A 16616-nucleotide genomic window follows, 5' to 3' on the forward strand; every position below is an offset into this window, starting at 1 on the left:
TTGGTCAGGCTGGCCTCGAACTCCCAACCTCAGGCGATTCGCCCGCCTCAGCCTCTGAAAGTGCTGGGATTACAGGCGTGAGGCACTGTGCCCGACCGATTTCCTGCTTTTCTAAGGTGGAATGATATTCTATTGTCTTAGATATACCACATACACTGAGAAAGTCTTTTTATATTTAATTTATTTTTTAATTTTTGAGATAGAGTCTCACTCTGTCACTCAGACTGGAGTGCACTGGCGTGATCTTGGCTCACTGCAACCTCTGCTTCTTAGGTTCAAGTGATTCTCCTGCCTCAGCCTCCCTAGTAGCTGGGATTACAGGTGCGTGCAAACACAGCCAACTTTTTTTTTTTTTTTTTTTTGTATTTTTAGTCAAGATGGAGTTTCGCCATGTTGGCCAGGGTGGTCTCAAACTCCTGACCTCAAGTGATCCACCTGCCTCGGCCTCCCAAGTGCTGGGATTACAGGCATGAGCCACCACGCATGGCCAGGAAGTCTTTTTTTTGAGACAGGGTCTCTCTCTGTCACCCAAGCTGGAGTGCAGTGGTGTGATCATGGCTCACTGTGGCCTCGACCTCCTGGGCTCAAATGATCCTCCCACCTCAGCCTCCTGAGTAGCTGGGGCTACAGGTGTGCACCACCACACCTAGCTACTTTTTGTATTTTTCATAGAAAAGGGGTTTCACCATGTTGCCCAGGTTGGTCTTGAACTCTTAAGCTCAAGTGATCCACCTGCCTTGGCCTCTCAAAGTGCTAGGATTACAGGTGTAAGCCACCGTGCCCGGCCCTAAGGGAGGAAGGCATCAACTGGGGCCTGAGAGCTGAGTTAAATTCGTGTAAGGATGGATGGATAGATGGAGAGAGGATAGGAAGGGGAGAGGGCTCCAAAATGACTGAGTAATGGGCTGGGAACTGAGAGAAGTTTCGGTGGCTGTAGTGTGGACTGTCAGACGAGGACGGTGATGGGAGATGAGGCCAGAGAAGAGAGCAGGTGCTGGGACACACAGGGCTTGTGAGTTCCGCGAAGGAGTTTGCCCAGTGTCCAGCAGGAGGCAGTAATGGTGGTCTCCCCATCTTGTTCTTACGGGCTGATTTAGGCTGTGGTTCTCGCTGCGTGGCTTCTCTGTGTCTGTTTCCTCAGCCAGATCTTTTCTGAGTGGACAGCACTTCGGGAAGACCTACGTGGGATGGTTGGATCCTGGAGAGGCCTACAAGTGGCCATCGATTTAGTCGGGACACTGTATTGCTCTGGAACGTGCCGGACTGGCTCACATTGGCTCCTGAGAGGAGGGAGAAAATGTGCGCAGGACAAGTTGGAGATGTTGTTTCTCAGTTTGCAGTTGGTTGGATCATGCAGCCCATCAGGATATTAGCCAGGATGGAAACGAGCCTGCCAGAGCATTTGAGGATGGGGATTTGCCACTTGGGGAATTAAAGACAACAATGACAAAATGAGCTTATCAGAGGACCCAGTAGGATTCTCATTCCTATGGCTGGGTACTGTTGGCAGGAGGGCAACTTCCTGAGTACTCGAAGGCAGGAGGAACTTGACTCTTCGCTGGGGAGAACACAGCTAACATCCTGTATTGTACAGCTGTGGCCATGCTGTTAAATTCTTGTGTCTTCTAGTTATGTTCAGAGGAATTATATCTTTTTACTGTGTCTGTTGGCATTTTTACATCAATCACGGTCCGTCTTGTAACAATAAAAAAATCTTCCAAAAACTGTTTTTCTGTTTAAATTAGCCTAAAACTCACTCTCTCTCTCTCTCTCTCTGTCTTTTTGAGACACGGTCTCACTCTGTTACCCAGGCTGGAGTGCAGTGGCACGATCATAGCTTGATTATATCTCACCGCAGCCTTGACCTCCTAGGCTCAAATGATCCTTCCACCTCAGACTCCTGAGGAGCTGGGACTACAAGCACACACCACCACATCCAGCTAATTTTTTTGGTATTTTTTTGTAGAGGCCAGGTTTTGCCGTGTTGCCCAGACTCATATTGAACCCCTGAGCTCAAGCAATCCACCTGCCTTGGCTTCCCAAAGTACTGGAATTACATGTGTGAGCCACTGGGCCCGGCCCCTAAAACTATCTCTATCATTTTTCAGCAAAAAGTATGATGAGTACTAATTCTCTTTTCTCCCAGCTTCGTGTCTAAGATTTTGAACATTGGGTGTTTAATGTCTGAAGGTATTTTCCTTCATGAAAACATGCAGGAGAGGGAGCTGCAGCTGCAAACTACAGTTCTGAGGCCTCTTCTCCCTGTTCTCCCGCAAGAAGTCCAAGGTTCATAGCACCATGGCTAAGAATACATCTTAGATAGCAGGGCCTCTGGGTAGAGTGCCAGGGGCCAGAGGAGACCAGGCTTCCGCTCCACAGGTATTAGTGTGTTTGTGGGGGTGTGTCTGCTATGGCTTGAGGCTGTCCCTGGCCATTCCACTGAGAAATAAGCCTCATGTGCTGGAGGGCTGCCTGCTGCTTTGGTCCTTTCTGCCTATGATCCAAAGGGGAGGATGGTGCCTAGTTAGCCTCATCTCACTTGTTCCCTGCTGGTTGATTGGGAAGTGTGAGCCCCCACCCCTGGGATGGCCAGACCAGTCTGCCTAAGACTACACACCATGAACTGATGTGATGGAGGCCGACACCAATCTTTTGGGGTGTCTTTTGAAGGATTTCTTTTTAAATAAACTTCAGATTTATCAAAAATTATGGAAAAATTGCAAGACTAGTCCAAACCCCTCCTGCATAATTTTTACCCAGATTCACCAATAATTTACTTTTTGCTTCATTTTTGCTTTATTATTCTACCATCCATCCATCTACATACACACCATTATATGCATATCCACAGCATTATATCCCCATTACATATGCATATATGTGCTGTGTGCCTGTGTGTGTATATTTTTTCTGAACCACTTGAGAGTCAGTTGCAGACATTGTGCCCATTTACTCCTAAGTACTTCAGGATGTATGAAAATCAGAATATTTAACACTGACATATTGCTATGATTTAATCCAATTGATATTCAAATATCATCAATTGTCCCAATAATATCTTTTATAACCTTCATAATTTTTTTCTCAGGTAAATGATCCAGTACAGGATCATAAAATGCCTTTAGTCATTATGTCTTTTTAGTCTTCTTTAATCTAGGACAGTTCCTCAGCCTTATTTTGTCATTCGTGACCTTGACATTTTTGAAGAACACAGTCTAGTTAGTTTGTAGAATGCCTCTCGATTTGGATTTGTCTGATGTTTCTTTATGAATAGATTCAAGTTATGCATTTTTGGCAATAATATCATAAAAGTGATATGTCTTTCTCAGGACATTACATCAGGAGGCACAAGATATTGATTTGCTCCATTTCTGATGATGATAATTTCGACCATTTAGTGAAGGTGGTGGCTGTCATTTTCTCCATTGTAAAATTACTATTTTTATAATACCTTTGAAATTAATCAATTATTTTTTGGGAACTACTTTGAGACCATATACATATTCTGTTCCTCAACAAACTTTTACCTACTGGTTTTGCATTCATTGCCTGAACCAACCACTACTATGATTATTACAAAATAGTGTTTTTAAAAATTACAGTATTTTTTCTTCCTTTATTGGCTGGTACATGACTGCTAGGAAGAGTTTTCCATTATCTCCCAGTTATTCACATAAATAAGGGCAGATGGCTTTCTATTTTGTTCAATGGATTAAATGCATTACTATTGTTATTTATTTTGACGCTCAAATTGCCCCAGATTTTGCCAGGGAGAGTCCCTTCGGGACAGCTCCTGTGCCCTTCTGACATGTCCGCATCATTCTCCGAGCATTCCCTTACTTCCTGGAACATGAAGATATTCCAGATTCCACTTATAATTTTTCTGCCCTAGCTCTGGAATTAAACATTTCTTTTTTTGTGGGGGGGGAAATTAAGCATTTCTTCAAGGAGCCTTGTTTTTTGTTTTTGTTTTGTTTTTTTCTAGTGGGGAATAGTATTTAGAAACCAAGATCTGACTGCTTACTGCTACTGAAATCGCTTCTAGTGCCTCAAGACAGAGAGATCTCTGTTCTCTATATTAGAGGACACTCTGTTCACTCTCTAGCTAACAGGCCCAGCCAAGAATTTTCTTATTCTTTTTTCTTTTTTTTTTGGTGGAGTCTCCAGGCTGGAGTGCAGTGGCACGATCTCGGCTCACTGCAACCTCCGCCTCCCAGGTTCCAGCAATTCTTCTGCCTCAGCCTCCCAAGTAGCTGGGATTACAGGCGCCCGCCACCATGCCCAGGTAATTTTTGTATTTTTAGTAGAGATGGGGTTTCACCATGTTGGTCAGGCTGGTCTTGAACTCCTGACCTCAGGTGATCTGCTCACCTAGGCCTCCCAAAGTGCTGGGATTACAGGTGTGAGCCACCATACCAGGATGAATTTTCTTATTCTTTAGGAGAATATACCTTGATTTGATCTGTTATTCACTATTGAATGGGACCAGGACCATAACGTTACATATTAAGATGTAGATTTTTGTCTAGTATAGCTACAAATAATTTTACTCAGGGAAAAAAATAAAACCACAAAAACTAAAACAAAAAATAAAAACCAAACAAATAAAAAACAAAAACCCTAGATCCCAAAGGTTATAGTCTTCTTGCCCTGTATAACATTAACCAGTTTTGTATACCACCCCAAAATCCTATTTTAACATCTTTTATTCAGTGCCCGTAATACTTAATCTTTCAAGTTCTCTTTAAACCAGCTTTACCATCCCACTCATTCTCTCATTAATGAGGTCAATGAGGTTTTAAAAAACCAGGTACATAAATCCTAAACATAATGCTTTCTTTATAAAAGTAAATAAATAAAATACAATTTTAACTCACAAAAAAATTAAACCTGTGCAGGCGCAGAGGCTCACACCTGTAATTCCAGCACTTTGGGAGGCCGAGGCAAGCAGACCACCTGAGGTCAGGAGTTTGAGACCAGCCTGGTCAACACGGTGAAACCCCGTCTCTACTAAAAATACTAAAATTAGCCAGGTGTGGTGGCAGAAGCCTGTAATCCCAGCTACTTGGGAGGCTGAGGCAGGAGAACTGCTTGAACCCGGGAGGTGGAAGTTGCAGTGAGCCGAGATCGTGCCATTGCACTCCGCCTGGGGAGCAAGAGCGAAACTGTCTCAAAAAACAAAACAAAACAAAACAAAAAAATTATACCCAGCTGGGAGTGGTGGCTCACACCTGTAATCCTAGCACTTTGGGAGGTTCAGGTGGGCGAATCACTTGAGGCCAGGAGTTGGAAACCAGCCTGGCCAAGATGGTGAAACCCCATCTCTACTAAAAATACAAAAAATTAGCTGGGCGTGGTGGTGCATGCCTGTAGTTTCAGCTACTCAGGAGGCTGAGGCAGGAGAATTGCTTGAACCCAGGAGGCGGAGGTTGCAGTGACCCAAGGTTGCACCACTGCACTCCAGCCTGGGTGACAGTGAGACTATCTCTAAAAAAAAAAAAAATTATACCCTGCCGCTTGAGTTTAAATTGGCCTCCAATTCCAAATGACCACAATGCGATTTACTTTAACTTTCCCTCTTTCCATATTTGTAATTCTGTTCTCCAACAACAAGAAATATTGCTTTCATCCTTCTGAATATATTTATTAATTTATTTGATTCAAAAATACACAGAAAGTAGTTTTAGAATCACAAACCCATACTACCATGAAAATTACAACTACCAACTAGGGTTCAATATTTGTTTACAGTTCTTTTTGTCCTTACTGAGAAGATACAGTCAAAATGCTATAGACAAAATCTCTTGAATTAGTTCTTTTCGCCCCTATTCAATCGATTCTTTTTGAATCTGTCTAGCATGAGCCTATAATCCTAGCACTTTGGGAGGCCAAGGAAGAAGGATTGCTTGAGGCCAGGAGTTTAAGACCAACCTGGCCAACATAGCTAGATCCCATCTCTACAAAAAAAAAAAAAAAAAAAAAAAAAAGAGGGAGAGAGAGAAATTCTTTCTGAATCTAAAATCTGTTTAGAACAGGAGTGGCTTGGTTTACTTCACTACCCTTAGCTAGAGTGTTTTTAACTGTGGAGGTTCCTTTCACATGAAAATAGGTCCTCACTTTTTGCATAGGTGGCCATAGACATATAATAGAAATAAAAATAAACAAGTAGCAGAATATACAAAACAGTTGCATTTTGATCACTTCCCCGGAGTTGTGCATTCAATTTACCAGTGACTTCATGTTTCTACTAGCCTTTTGCTGATATCCTAACTACACATTAGTTCTTTCCACCCCACATGGAAAATGACAGTATTGGCGTACTTTAATTAACTCCAGATATTTTTCTCTATTTAGAACTCTGAGAAGTTGATCTCTCTCCAGAGGACCCCAGATAATAAAAAGCAGTTCAAATTCTCTAGAGTTGGGCCATTCAAAGCCAGTTTTAAACAAGAGGTTGAATGATGTCCCCACATGTTCAATTTTATATATGGTGTTAGCATGCTTCCGGTGATAAGGGAGTTTTGTTAATGACTCGTATAAATGACAGCTTAATTTTTACTTTTTAATGGTTGTGCTGTGTGCTTTCCTCTCATTTTTAATAGTTCGTTGTGTGATTTGTGTCCTGTTAGTAACAGGATTCTAACAAAGCCTAACTCTGGGTGAAATCTGGAGTTTATCTTCAGGCCCCTGGCCCTGTTGTATCACCCTTTCCCACCTTGATGGTAGTCTCCCTATTTTCCTTGTATGCAGTGCCCTGAGGAGATCTTTTTCACACATTTAAAAGTATTCTTTCATCACAGTATCTGAAAGTCATTCACACGAAGTTGTAAATATCAGATAATAGCTTAAAGTGTTACTCTTCTCCCTTAGACTCCTACAGGACAACCAGAGACAATCAGCTTCACAGGAACCTATCCTCCTCGCTGGCCATGTAATTTACATAATTTGTAGGGCTGGGTGCAAAATGAAAATGTGCTTATCTTGCTAAAAATCTAGGAAAAAAACTGTAGTTAAAATACTAAAATATAAAGCTGGCGTGGTGGCTCACACCTGTAATCCCAGCACTTTGGGAGGCTGAGGTGGGCAGATCACTTGAGGTCAGGAGTTCAAGACCAGCCTGACCAACATGGTGAAACCCTGTCTCTACTAAAAAGACAAAAATTAGCCGGGCATGGTGGTGGGGCACCTGTAAACCCAGCTACTTGGGAGGCAAGAATCACTTGAACCTGAGAGGTAGGGATTGAAGTGAGTCAAGATCGTGCTACTGCACTCCAATCTGGGCAACAGAGTGAGACTCTGTTTCAAAACAAACAAACAAACAAACCCCTAAAATATAAAGCTTTTTTTAAAAAATTAATTTTTATTTATAAAATGTAATAGGGATAATAGTGATATATGAGTCATGACATAAACCTACAAATTGCAAAAATGTACCATTTTTTGTTTCACCAATTTATATAATACAATGGATAACAATACTTTATTGATGTGAAATCTTGATTGGTCATAAGATTTTTCTGACTCACCTTTCTGCAACTCATTTCTAAAGACATCAAAAGTTGTATTTTCTGTTTTATTTTTTAAAAGAGGGGCTATGTTAATCTTCTCTGTTTCGTTCCAATTTTAGTATATGTGCTGCTGAAGTGAGCACCAAAATTTATATTTTCAAGATGATGACAGCAGAGTAAGAAATAAAAATAAAATCCTAAGCCTCCCAACCAACTGAATGCAGTGCCTGTCAGCCAAAGGGGCCCCAGAGGAACCTTAAAAACTGAGTTCCCAGCCATGAGGGGATGGGAGGTCAGACACACCTCAATATGCCCCATCCTTATTCATCTTTAACCAGAAAATTTTCCTAAGGAGTATGCAGAAATCAACCCTGGGGAACAAGAAACAGACGACTCATTAACTTATTGCCTTTAGCCAGTTATCTGAGGCTGTGACTGGACTCCCCCTTCTTTGCGTGTGTGTGTGTGTGTGTGTGTGTGTGTGTGTGTGTGTGTGTTTGAGATGGAGTCTTGCTCTGTTGCCCAGGCTGGAGTGCAGTGGCACGATCTCCGCTCACTGCAAGCTCCATCCCCTGGGTTCATGCCATTCTCCTGCCTCAGCCTCTGGAGTAGCTGGGACTACAGGCTCCTACCACCATGCCTGGCTAATTTTTTGTATTTTTAGTAGAGACGGGGTTTCACCATGTTAGCCAGGATGGTCTCGATCTCCTGACCTCGTGATCTGCCCGCCTTGGCCTCCCAAAGTGCTGAGATTACAGGCGTGAGCCACCACACCTGGCCTTTTTGTGGTTTTAACACAGAAACTAACCAGCATTCCTTTCTGATAAGAGATCACTTGACCACAGAGTGGTTCTCGGCAGTCTGCAGAAGATGTGCATTGAGCAGATAGATATTCCGTAGTTTAATTTCTTTAACTTAGTGCTTTATTGTATAGTTAAAATTAAAAAAAAAGAAAGCAAGAAAGGAAGGAGCTATCAAGTTATGAAAGGACATTGAAGAAACTTAAATGCATATTACTAAGTGAAAGAAGTTGTATTAGTCTGTTTTCATGCTGCTGAAAAAGACATGTCCAAGACTGGGTAATTTATAAAAAAAAAGAGGTTCAATGGACTCACAGTTTCACATGCCTGGGGAGGCCTCACAATCATTGCAGAAGGTGAAAGGCACATCTTACATGGCTGCAGACAAGAGAGACCTTGTGCAGGGAAACTCCCGTTTTTAAAACCATTAGATCTTATGAGACTTATTCACTGTCGTAAGAGCAGCACTGCAAAGACCTGCAAAAATCATTATTAGAGATAGAATGGGATTGTTTGTGATGATAGAGGCTCAAATCATTTTTCCCCATGATTCAATTACCTCCCACTGGGTCCCTCCCACAACATGTGGGAATTGTGGGAGCTACAATTTAAGATGAGATTTGGGTGGGGACATAGTCAAACCATATCACAAGTCCATCTGAAAAGGCTACATAACATATAATTCCAAATATATGACATTCTGGAAAAGGCAGAGCAATGGAGACAGTAAAAAAAAGAAGATTTCTTGGTGTTTGGTGAGGGGTAGATGAATAGGCAGAGCACAGAGGATTTTTAGGGCAGTGAAACTATTCTGTCTGATACTATAATGGTGGACACATACTATCATATATTTGTCAAAAACCATAAAATATAACATACTAAGAGGGAACCCTGATGTAAACTACAGTGATAATGACATGTCAACATAGGTTCATTGATTTTAACAAATGTACCTCAGTAGTGTGAGATGTTAATAATTGGGAAGCTGTGTGTGTGTGAACACCTGATTTTCCTCTCAATTTTTTGTAAACCTAAAACTGCTCTAAAAAATAAAATCTATTAATTAAAAAATTAATAGGAGGCTGTGTACAGAGATTCTTTTTGTACAAGGAACAAAACCAACTCAAATTAAGCCGAAAACAAAAGTAAATGCATGATAGGTCTTGGTCCTGCCATGTGATGACTTAAATCTAAGGTTATAGCAAAACCTCTGAAGCTCATTGCCAGGCTGTGATAGTGCAAGACCCTAAACAGAATGCTCACAATGGAGAGGCTCATGACATTAAGCCACAGAGGCACTATGAGAAGCTTGCCACAGGTGACAGCAGCAGAGCTGTGAAACTTGCCTGTGGATCTACACTTTGGAAGTGGCCCACAAGATGAACTCGATGGGAAAGAGTTGGGCAGGTAGATCCATGGCAGGCCTGCTGAGTCCTGTGCATAGGACACCCAATGCAAAAACCTCATCCATTTTGTGCTGTCTCTTTTCTTCCTCCAAAAACCCATATAATGTATATTTCTCTTACCTTTGTTTCCTACAGTAAACCTAATCCTATAGATGCAAGAAGGCCTGTATACACAGAACAATCCCTGCAGTCAGCAATGGAGCCTCTCTTCTATTAAGTGACAGAGAAACTGAGTCACAAAATAGCCTAGGAGTAGAATGATGGTTGCTAGAGGATACAAGGAGAGGGCAATGTGGAGTTGGTGTTCAATGGAGATAAACCTGCAGTTTTGGAAGATGAACAGGTGAAAGCTGTGGTTTTGGAGATGGATAGTGTGATGTTGCCTAAGAATGCAAATGTATTTAGTGCCACTGAACTGTGCACTTAAATGCTAAAGCTGGTAAATTTTATGTTATATATATTTTATCACAGTAAAAAAATGTCCAAAGTAAATGCATGCTAAAGATTCTGGAATGTCATTGTAAACCCAAGGTAGAATATGCATGGCCTCAGGAATAACCTAAACAGAGACTCAGAAAACATTGGGATCCCCTTTTCAAGGTGGGAGGAAAAGTGCCCAAGCTTTATTTTTCACAGCTTCAACCATCAGATTCAAGCCCCAAAATCTAGGGAAAAAACTCATTGACCCATGTTGGGTCAGGTACAGTCTCCCATATCAATCAACTATGCACAAAATGTCCCCATGCCACCAGGACTGTGTGGTGGCCAATTTTGGTAAGTACTCCATGTGCATTTGAAAACAACATGGACTTTGCTGCTGTTTGGTGCAGTATTCTACATATGCTAAGGAAGCTAAGTTTGTTAATTGTGTTATTCAAATATTCTATATCCTTATTGGTGTTTTTGTCTGCTTGTTCTATCCATTACTAAGAGTATTGTATTAAAATCTCATACCAAGATTGCATATTTTCCCTTTTTGTCTTGCCAATTTTTATTGTACATATTTTGTGGCTACGTTGTTATAAGCATGTAATTTTACTACATCTTCCCACTGAATTGATCTTTCATGATTATGAAATCTTTCTCTTTATCTCTGATAATACTGTTTGCCTCAGGGTGTTCTTTTTCTATTACATAGCTATATCAGCTTTCTTTTGGTGTTTGCATGCATTTCTTTCTGTGCTTTCATTTTTAACCTTTCTATATATTTATAGTTAAGCTATGTCCTTTGTTGCTTTTAACTAGGCTGAGAATTTTGTTTTTAATGTAGTCATTTAGATTTAATGGAATTAGTAATATATTTGTATGTAAACCTACTTTCTTCTTTTTGCTTTTTGTTTGGCTCATCAAGTCTATGTTTTCCTTCCTCTCCTTTTTTTTTTTTTTTTTTTTTGCTTTCTTTTGCATTAACTATTTTTTATTATTTTGTTTCACCATTAGACTGGTTTTTACTATTCTTTTGGTGGTTATCCAAAATGTCAATAATGCAGAGGCTAAGAAACCCTGACTAGCTTCTTGTTTTCTCTAAACTGGCAGTGAAATCTAGAGGTTTGATTGGATTCAGTTCATTTTTTGGGGGAGGACAGAGGTCTTCACAGCTGGACCTGTATTGTACACTGTATTATATGAGAAGGCAATCATGTCCCATGCATAGATGCACAGATTGATGAGTGGCCTTGGGTGTTTCAGTCAGATCCATCTATTAACAAAGGTCTCCTTTAGGCTTTCACCTAATTGTGTTAGCATCCATTGGTGATGGCTACCCAGACTCATTATTTCATTAAGGGTTGCAAGATGGTGACTCCTCTATCACTTGTTCTCCTATTAGCTGCAATTCTTAAGAAGAGCATCGGCTTGTTAACTACTTACAGTCCACACAGGAAAGGTAGGATAAATGCATGATTGATGAAGCAGGAAAAGAGCGTTACTATGCAATATTATACCAAACACTTGGTTTTAAATTAATCTATGAGGCCTGTTGAAGGAAACAGACATCTAGGGGGCAGCAGAGACCACCAGCTGCTGAAGCCATCGCTGATCCCTCTGACACGCATTACCACTGAGTGTTGTCGCTGCGCAGTGCAATTTCAGCTGCCTAGAATCCCAGCTGCTCTCAGAGGCCATATTCCCTTGCTCCTGCAGTGAGGAGCTGGGGTTGTCTCTGGTGCCTCCTGGTCCTCGTCACCTGCTGCTGGAAGGTGAGGGAGTATCTCACCTGGGACCAGCAGAGAAACCCAGCAGTCCTGTGTTGGGGGTAAGGGGGAGATGTGGAGGGGAGAGGGGACTCTGTCTGTGACAAGAATGCAGACTCCACCAGTTCAATTCCCTAAGTGCATTCTTTAAACAGTGTCAATATGGTATCTTGGATAAACGTGTGGGCTTTTAGCTAACACACTTGGGTTCCAGTCCTACTCCTACTACTGAGGAACTGTGGATGAAGCTCAGCTTTCTCACCACTAGAATGTGGCTGATGATAGTTGCTATTGTACGGCATTGTTGCAGAAGCAGGAGACGGTGTGTGTAAAGGGGTCGGCCGGGGACCTGATGAGCAGGTGTGTGTGTGCACCTGTGTGGTGTCAGAACAGGGAGCCCCTCACTGTTCCCTGGTGAGGCTTGGCCCAGCTCCCAAGCTGATGGCTGTGTTCAATGCCCAGCAGCCTTTCACCTCCAGAGAAGCATAGCTAGACAGGGTGCACAGGAGGGCTGGGCTCCAGGCTCCCACGCCCTCTGTGACAGATGAGCAAAGGAAGACCTTGAGTGACTTCTCCAGGTCACTCAAGAATGTGGCAGAGTAGAGGCTGGAATCTAGATTTGCAGACTGTCAGTCTTGAGCTTGTATTGGCTGCATCGAAGTTACTATTTTCTCTGGATACTCTTAGTGCTTCTCAAAATCCTTAGGTTGTCTTGGTTTAAGTTATAGTCACAGACATTTTCAGGGACTCACACATGAAATGAGCCCTCAGTATACATGTGTACTTTAATTCATACAATTATACTCTTCCCGGGCTTAACTATACTCTATCTCTTACCAGCCCAAGAATGTGAAATACAAAGTGCAGCCTACACCCTAACTGCAAGGGAGAGTGACTGAGGGGCTGTGGATACCACCTTCCTAGCTGATTTCACTGCCAGGCCTGCTGTGGGAACAGGCTTGTTAGATCTGAGGCACCTTAGACAGGATTCTTAACTCAAAATATCTCCCTCTCTACCTGCTGTGGGGATTTCTTTTTTTACTGTCCATGTTCAAAATTGGATTAATTGTCATCCTTGATTCATAATACCCTCATTATTATTAGTCAACACAAGGCTTTCTTTACTTTATTTATTTATTTATTAGGTGGAGTCTCACTCTATCACCAGGCTGGAGTGCAGTGGTGCGATCTCAGTTCACCACAACCTCCGCCTCCCAGATTCAAGCAATTCTCCCGCCTCAGCCTCCCAAATAGCTGGGATTACAGGCACGTGCCACCACATCTGGCTAATTTTGTATTTTGAGTAGAGATGGGCTTTCACCATGTTAGCCAGGATGGTCTTGATCTCTTGACCTCATGATCTGCCCGCCTTAGCCTCCCAAAGTATGGGGATTACAGGCTTGAGCCACCGTGCCTGGCCAACACATGGCTTTCTTTAATTTCTTTAAGTTATTATTAGTAGTATGACGAACTGGGCGCATTAGCTCATGCCTGTAGTTCCAGCTCTCTGGGAGGTCAAGGTGGGAGGATCGCTTGAGCCCAGGAGTTTGAGATCAGCTTGGGCAACATAGGGAGAGCCCCATCTCTACAAAAAATACAAAAAATTAGCCAGGCACGGTGGTGTGTGCCTATGGTCCCAGCTATGTGGGAGGCTGAAATGGGAGGATCAATTGAGCTCAAGAGTTCAAAGCTGTGGTGAGCCACGATCACACTGCCGCACTCCAGCCTAGGCAACTCTGTGAGACTGTCTCAAAAACAAAACAAAAAGTATGATGAATTCCTATATATCCACCACCTCACCCGAGAACTAAAAAATTACCTAAAACTTACATTTCTCTGTATGCTCTTCCCTCACTTCGTTTCCCACTCTTCAGGGTGAAAGAGACCATTATTCTGTTCTTTTTGTATGTATTTTCTTTTTTTCATGAGTTTTACTTCATATATTTGTACGCATATGTTATATTTTCCACATTCAAAATTTCTCCACTAAACAGGGAAAAGAGAAAGACCCTTTATGTGGAGAAGAGCTAATACATACTCCTTGAAAATAGAGCCTGGCAGCTTCCTATATATAATTCTTATTAAAAATATTAAAAATTGGCCGAGTGCAGTGGTTCACGCCTATACTCCCAGCACTTTGGGAGGCTGAGGCAAGTGGATCACTTCAGGTCAGGAGTTTGAGATCAGCCTGGCCAACCTGGTGAACCCCCACAATCTCTACTAAAAATACAAAAATTAGGCGGGCGTGGTGGCGGGCGCCCTGTAATCCCAGTTACTTGGGAGGCTGAGACAGGAGAATCACTTGAATCTGCAAGGCAGAGGATGCAGTGAGCCAGGATAGCACCACTGCACTCCAGCCTAGGTGACAGAGTGAGACTCCATTTCTAAAAAAAAAAAAAAAAAAAAGGAAAAAAGAAAAAAAAAGTTAAAAATTCCTCTTCCAAAAAAAAAAAAACTTTGAATAAAATGAATAGTCCAAGAAAACATGTCATGTTGATGCTCCAGCATGTTGCCAAGCACCCCAGGGACATATGTCCCCAGTTAGAGAGTCACTTCTGGCAAGGTGGTTCTGATAGGCTGAGAGAGGTACAGCCCTCTGGCCAAGGAAGTCAGGGGCTGGCTGCTGGGGGTGCAAGCACACCACAGCTTGTGAGTTTGCAAACATACAGGGCTCCAAGGGGCGTGGGCACTGATGTCATGTGCCACAGGAACCAGCCCCTTAGCTTGGTCAGTGACATGGGACCTGTGTGATCTGGCTTAAGAAGGTACCAGGGCCAATTAGATATTTCTCTTTTGGCAATTTAGACAGAAACACAAAGGAGTTATTTGCTAGTAAGTTGTGAGAGCTGTATTAGGCAAGTCACAAGAGAGTTGGAACTGGAGAGGCTATGATAGGCCACGGGGAAGTCCAAGTTGTGCCGGAGCAAAAACAGTGAGTAATCAGCTGGATGCGGTTGGCTCATGCCTGTAATCCCAGCACTTTGGAAGCACTTTGGTATTCCTTACCAATCATTTATGGGCATTTTTTTAAACTACCACACCTTGATTGTGTGCTTTACTCCAGTCACACTGAGCTGTACAGGCGCAGGTCAGGCATAGGGCAGATAGAAAGTTGGATTAAGTAAGGTTGTGAATATGTGAGAGCAAGAAATCTAAGAACCAGAGCCTTGATGGTGCCAGGCCTCCCAAAATCAGCAAGTGAATTCTGCTGTATGTTGGCTGCACATGGCTCCAGCAACCTCAGCATCAGAACGGTGGGTCCTTACGCTGCTGCACCCCCATTAGCAAGCTTCAGCTCTGGTCACCCATCTAATTCAGTCCTGCTGTCCACTGGCCTCGTTGGACTACTCATTGTTTTTTGTTTGTTTGCTTTGAATTGAAATCTCAGTCTGTCACCCAGGCTGGAGTGCAGTGGCATGATCTCAGCTCACTGCAACCTCCACCTCCAGGGTTCATGTGATTCTCCTGCCTCAGCCTCCCAAGTAACTGGGATTATAGGCACCCGCCACCACGCCCAGTTAATTTTTGTATTTTTGGTAGAGACAAGGTTTCACAATGTTGGTGAGGCTGGTCTCGAACTCCTGACCTCAAGTGATCTGCCCACCTGGCTTCCAAAGTGTAATCCTAGCCTGGCCAACATGGCAAAACCCCACTTCTACTAAAAATACAAAAATTAGCCAGGCATGGTGGCGTGAACCTGTAATCCCAGCTACTCAGGAGGCTGAGGCAGGAGAATCACTGGAACCCAGGGGGCAGAGGCTGCAGTGAGCCGAGATCGTGCCACTGCATTCTAGCCTGGGCGATAGAGACTCCGTCTCAAGAAAAAAAAAAAAAAAAGAAAGAAAGGAAGGAATAGGACAGGGGCATGGAGTCAAGCAAGATTAAACAATTTTTTTTTAAGGCAAGGGAAACTATAGCAAACTTGTATGGGAAAGAAAATGATCCAGTAGAGAAGGAGAAAACTGACAATGCAGGTGCATCTGTGGCTGCTTGGCAGTAGGAACTGAGGGTGGGGAAGCATGTGGTATAGTGACATGCCCAGCAAGAACAATCTCAAAGTACACTCCTAAGTCCCCATATTACATATGGATCTCTGTGAAGGGTTGCATGATGTACTTGAGATAGACACAGTTCCTACCTTTATGGCCTTGTTTTCTAAGACTAGGTCAGAGGACTCTCCACCTTTATGCCGTCTCTTTTCTATTATATTTATTTATTTATTTGAGACAGGGTCTCACTCTGTCACCTAGGCTGGAGTGCAGTGTCTATTTATGGGCATGATCATAGCTCATGGCAGTCTTGACCTCCTGGGCTCAAGCAATCCTCCCAACTCAGCCTCCCGAGGAGCTGGGACTACAGGCGTGTACCACTGCACCCAGTGAATTTCTTATTTTTTGTAGAGACAGCAGTTTTGCCATGTTGCCCTGGCTGGTCCTGAACTCCTGGGCTGAAGCTATCATCCCACCTTAGCCTCCCAAAGTGCTGGGATTATAGGCATGAGCCCCTGCACCCAGCCTGTCTCTTTTCTAGCCAGTAGTTTTCTTTCAGAGGAAGTCAAAATGTCTCCCTATTTACACTAAATATAAGTCCTGAACTGTTTCAGCTTCTGGGGTAGGTGAGGTGAGGGTCTCTGTCAAACGCCAGCATTCAGAGGCGTATAAGAAGTATTCACTGTTTTCCTCTATTCACAACACATTTCGCTTCTGACAC

General features: G+C 42.8%; 2 protein-coding genes and 1 pseudogene across 2 annotated transcripts in view; all 3 read right to left on the reverse strand.

Annotated features, from left to right (window-relative positions):
- The window catches only part of DEGS1 (delta 4-desaturase, sphingolipid 1), a 347277-nt gene extending 333156 nt beyond the window's left edge, over window positions 1-14121 (reverse strand). Inside the window, exon 1 of the mRNA XM_050760794.1 lies at window positions 14112-14121. The gene's annotated coding sequence lies outside the window, so the exon portion shown is untranslated. The remainder of the gene's footprint in view (window positions 1-14111) is intronic.
- CNIH4 (cornichon family AMPA receptor auxiliary protein 4) overlaps window positions 1-16616 on the reverse strand; it is a 728363-nt gene that overhangs the window by 527442 nt on the left and 184305 nt on the right. The gene's annotated exons all lie outside the window — the stretch shown is intronic.
- On the reverse strand, window positions 7554-7651 carry LOC126944890 (uncharacterized; annotated as a pseudogene).

Source organism: Macaca thibetana, chromosome 1, assembly GCF_024542745.1.
Source record: "Macaca thibetana thibetana isolate TM-01 chromosome 1, ASM2454274v1, whole genome shotgun sequence".
NCBI classification, from domain to species: domain Eukaryota; kingdom Metazoa; phylum Chordata; class Mammalia; order Primates; family Cercopithecidae; genus Macaca; species Macaca thibetana.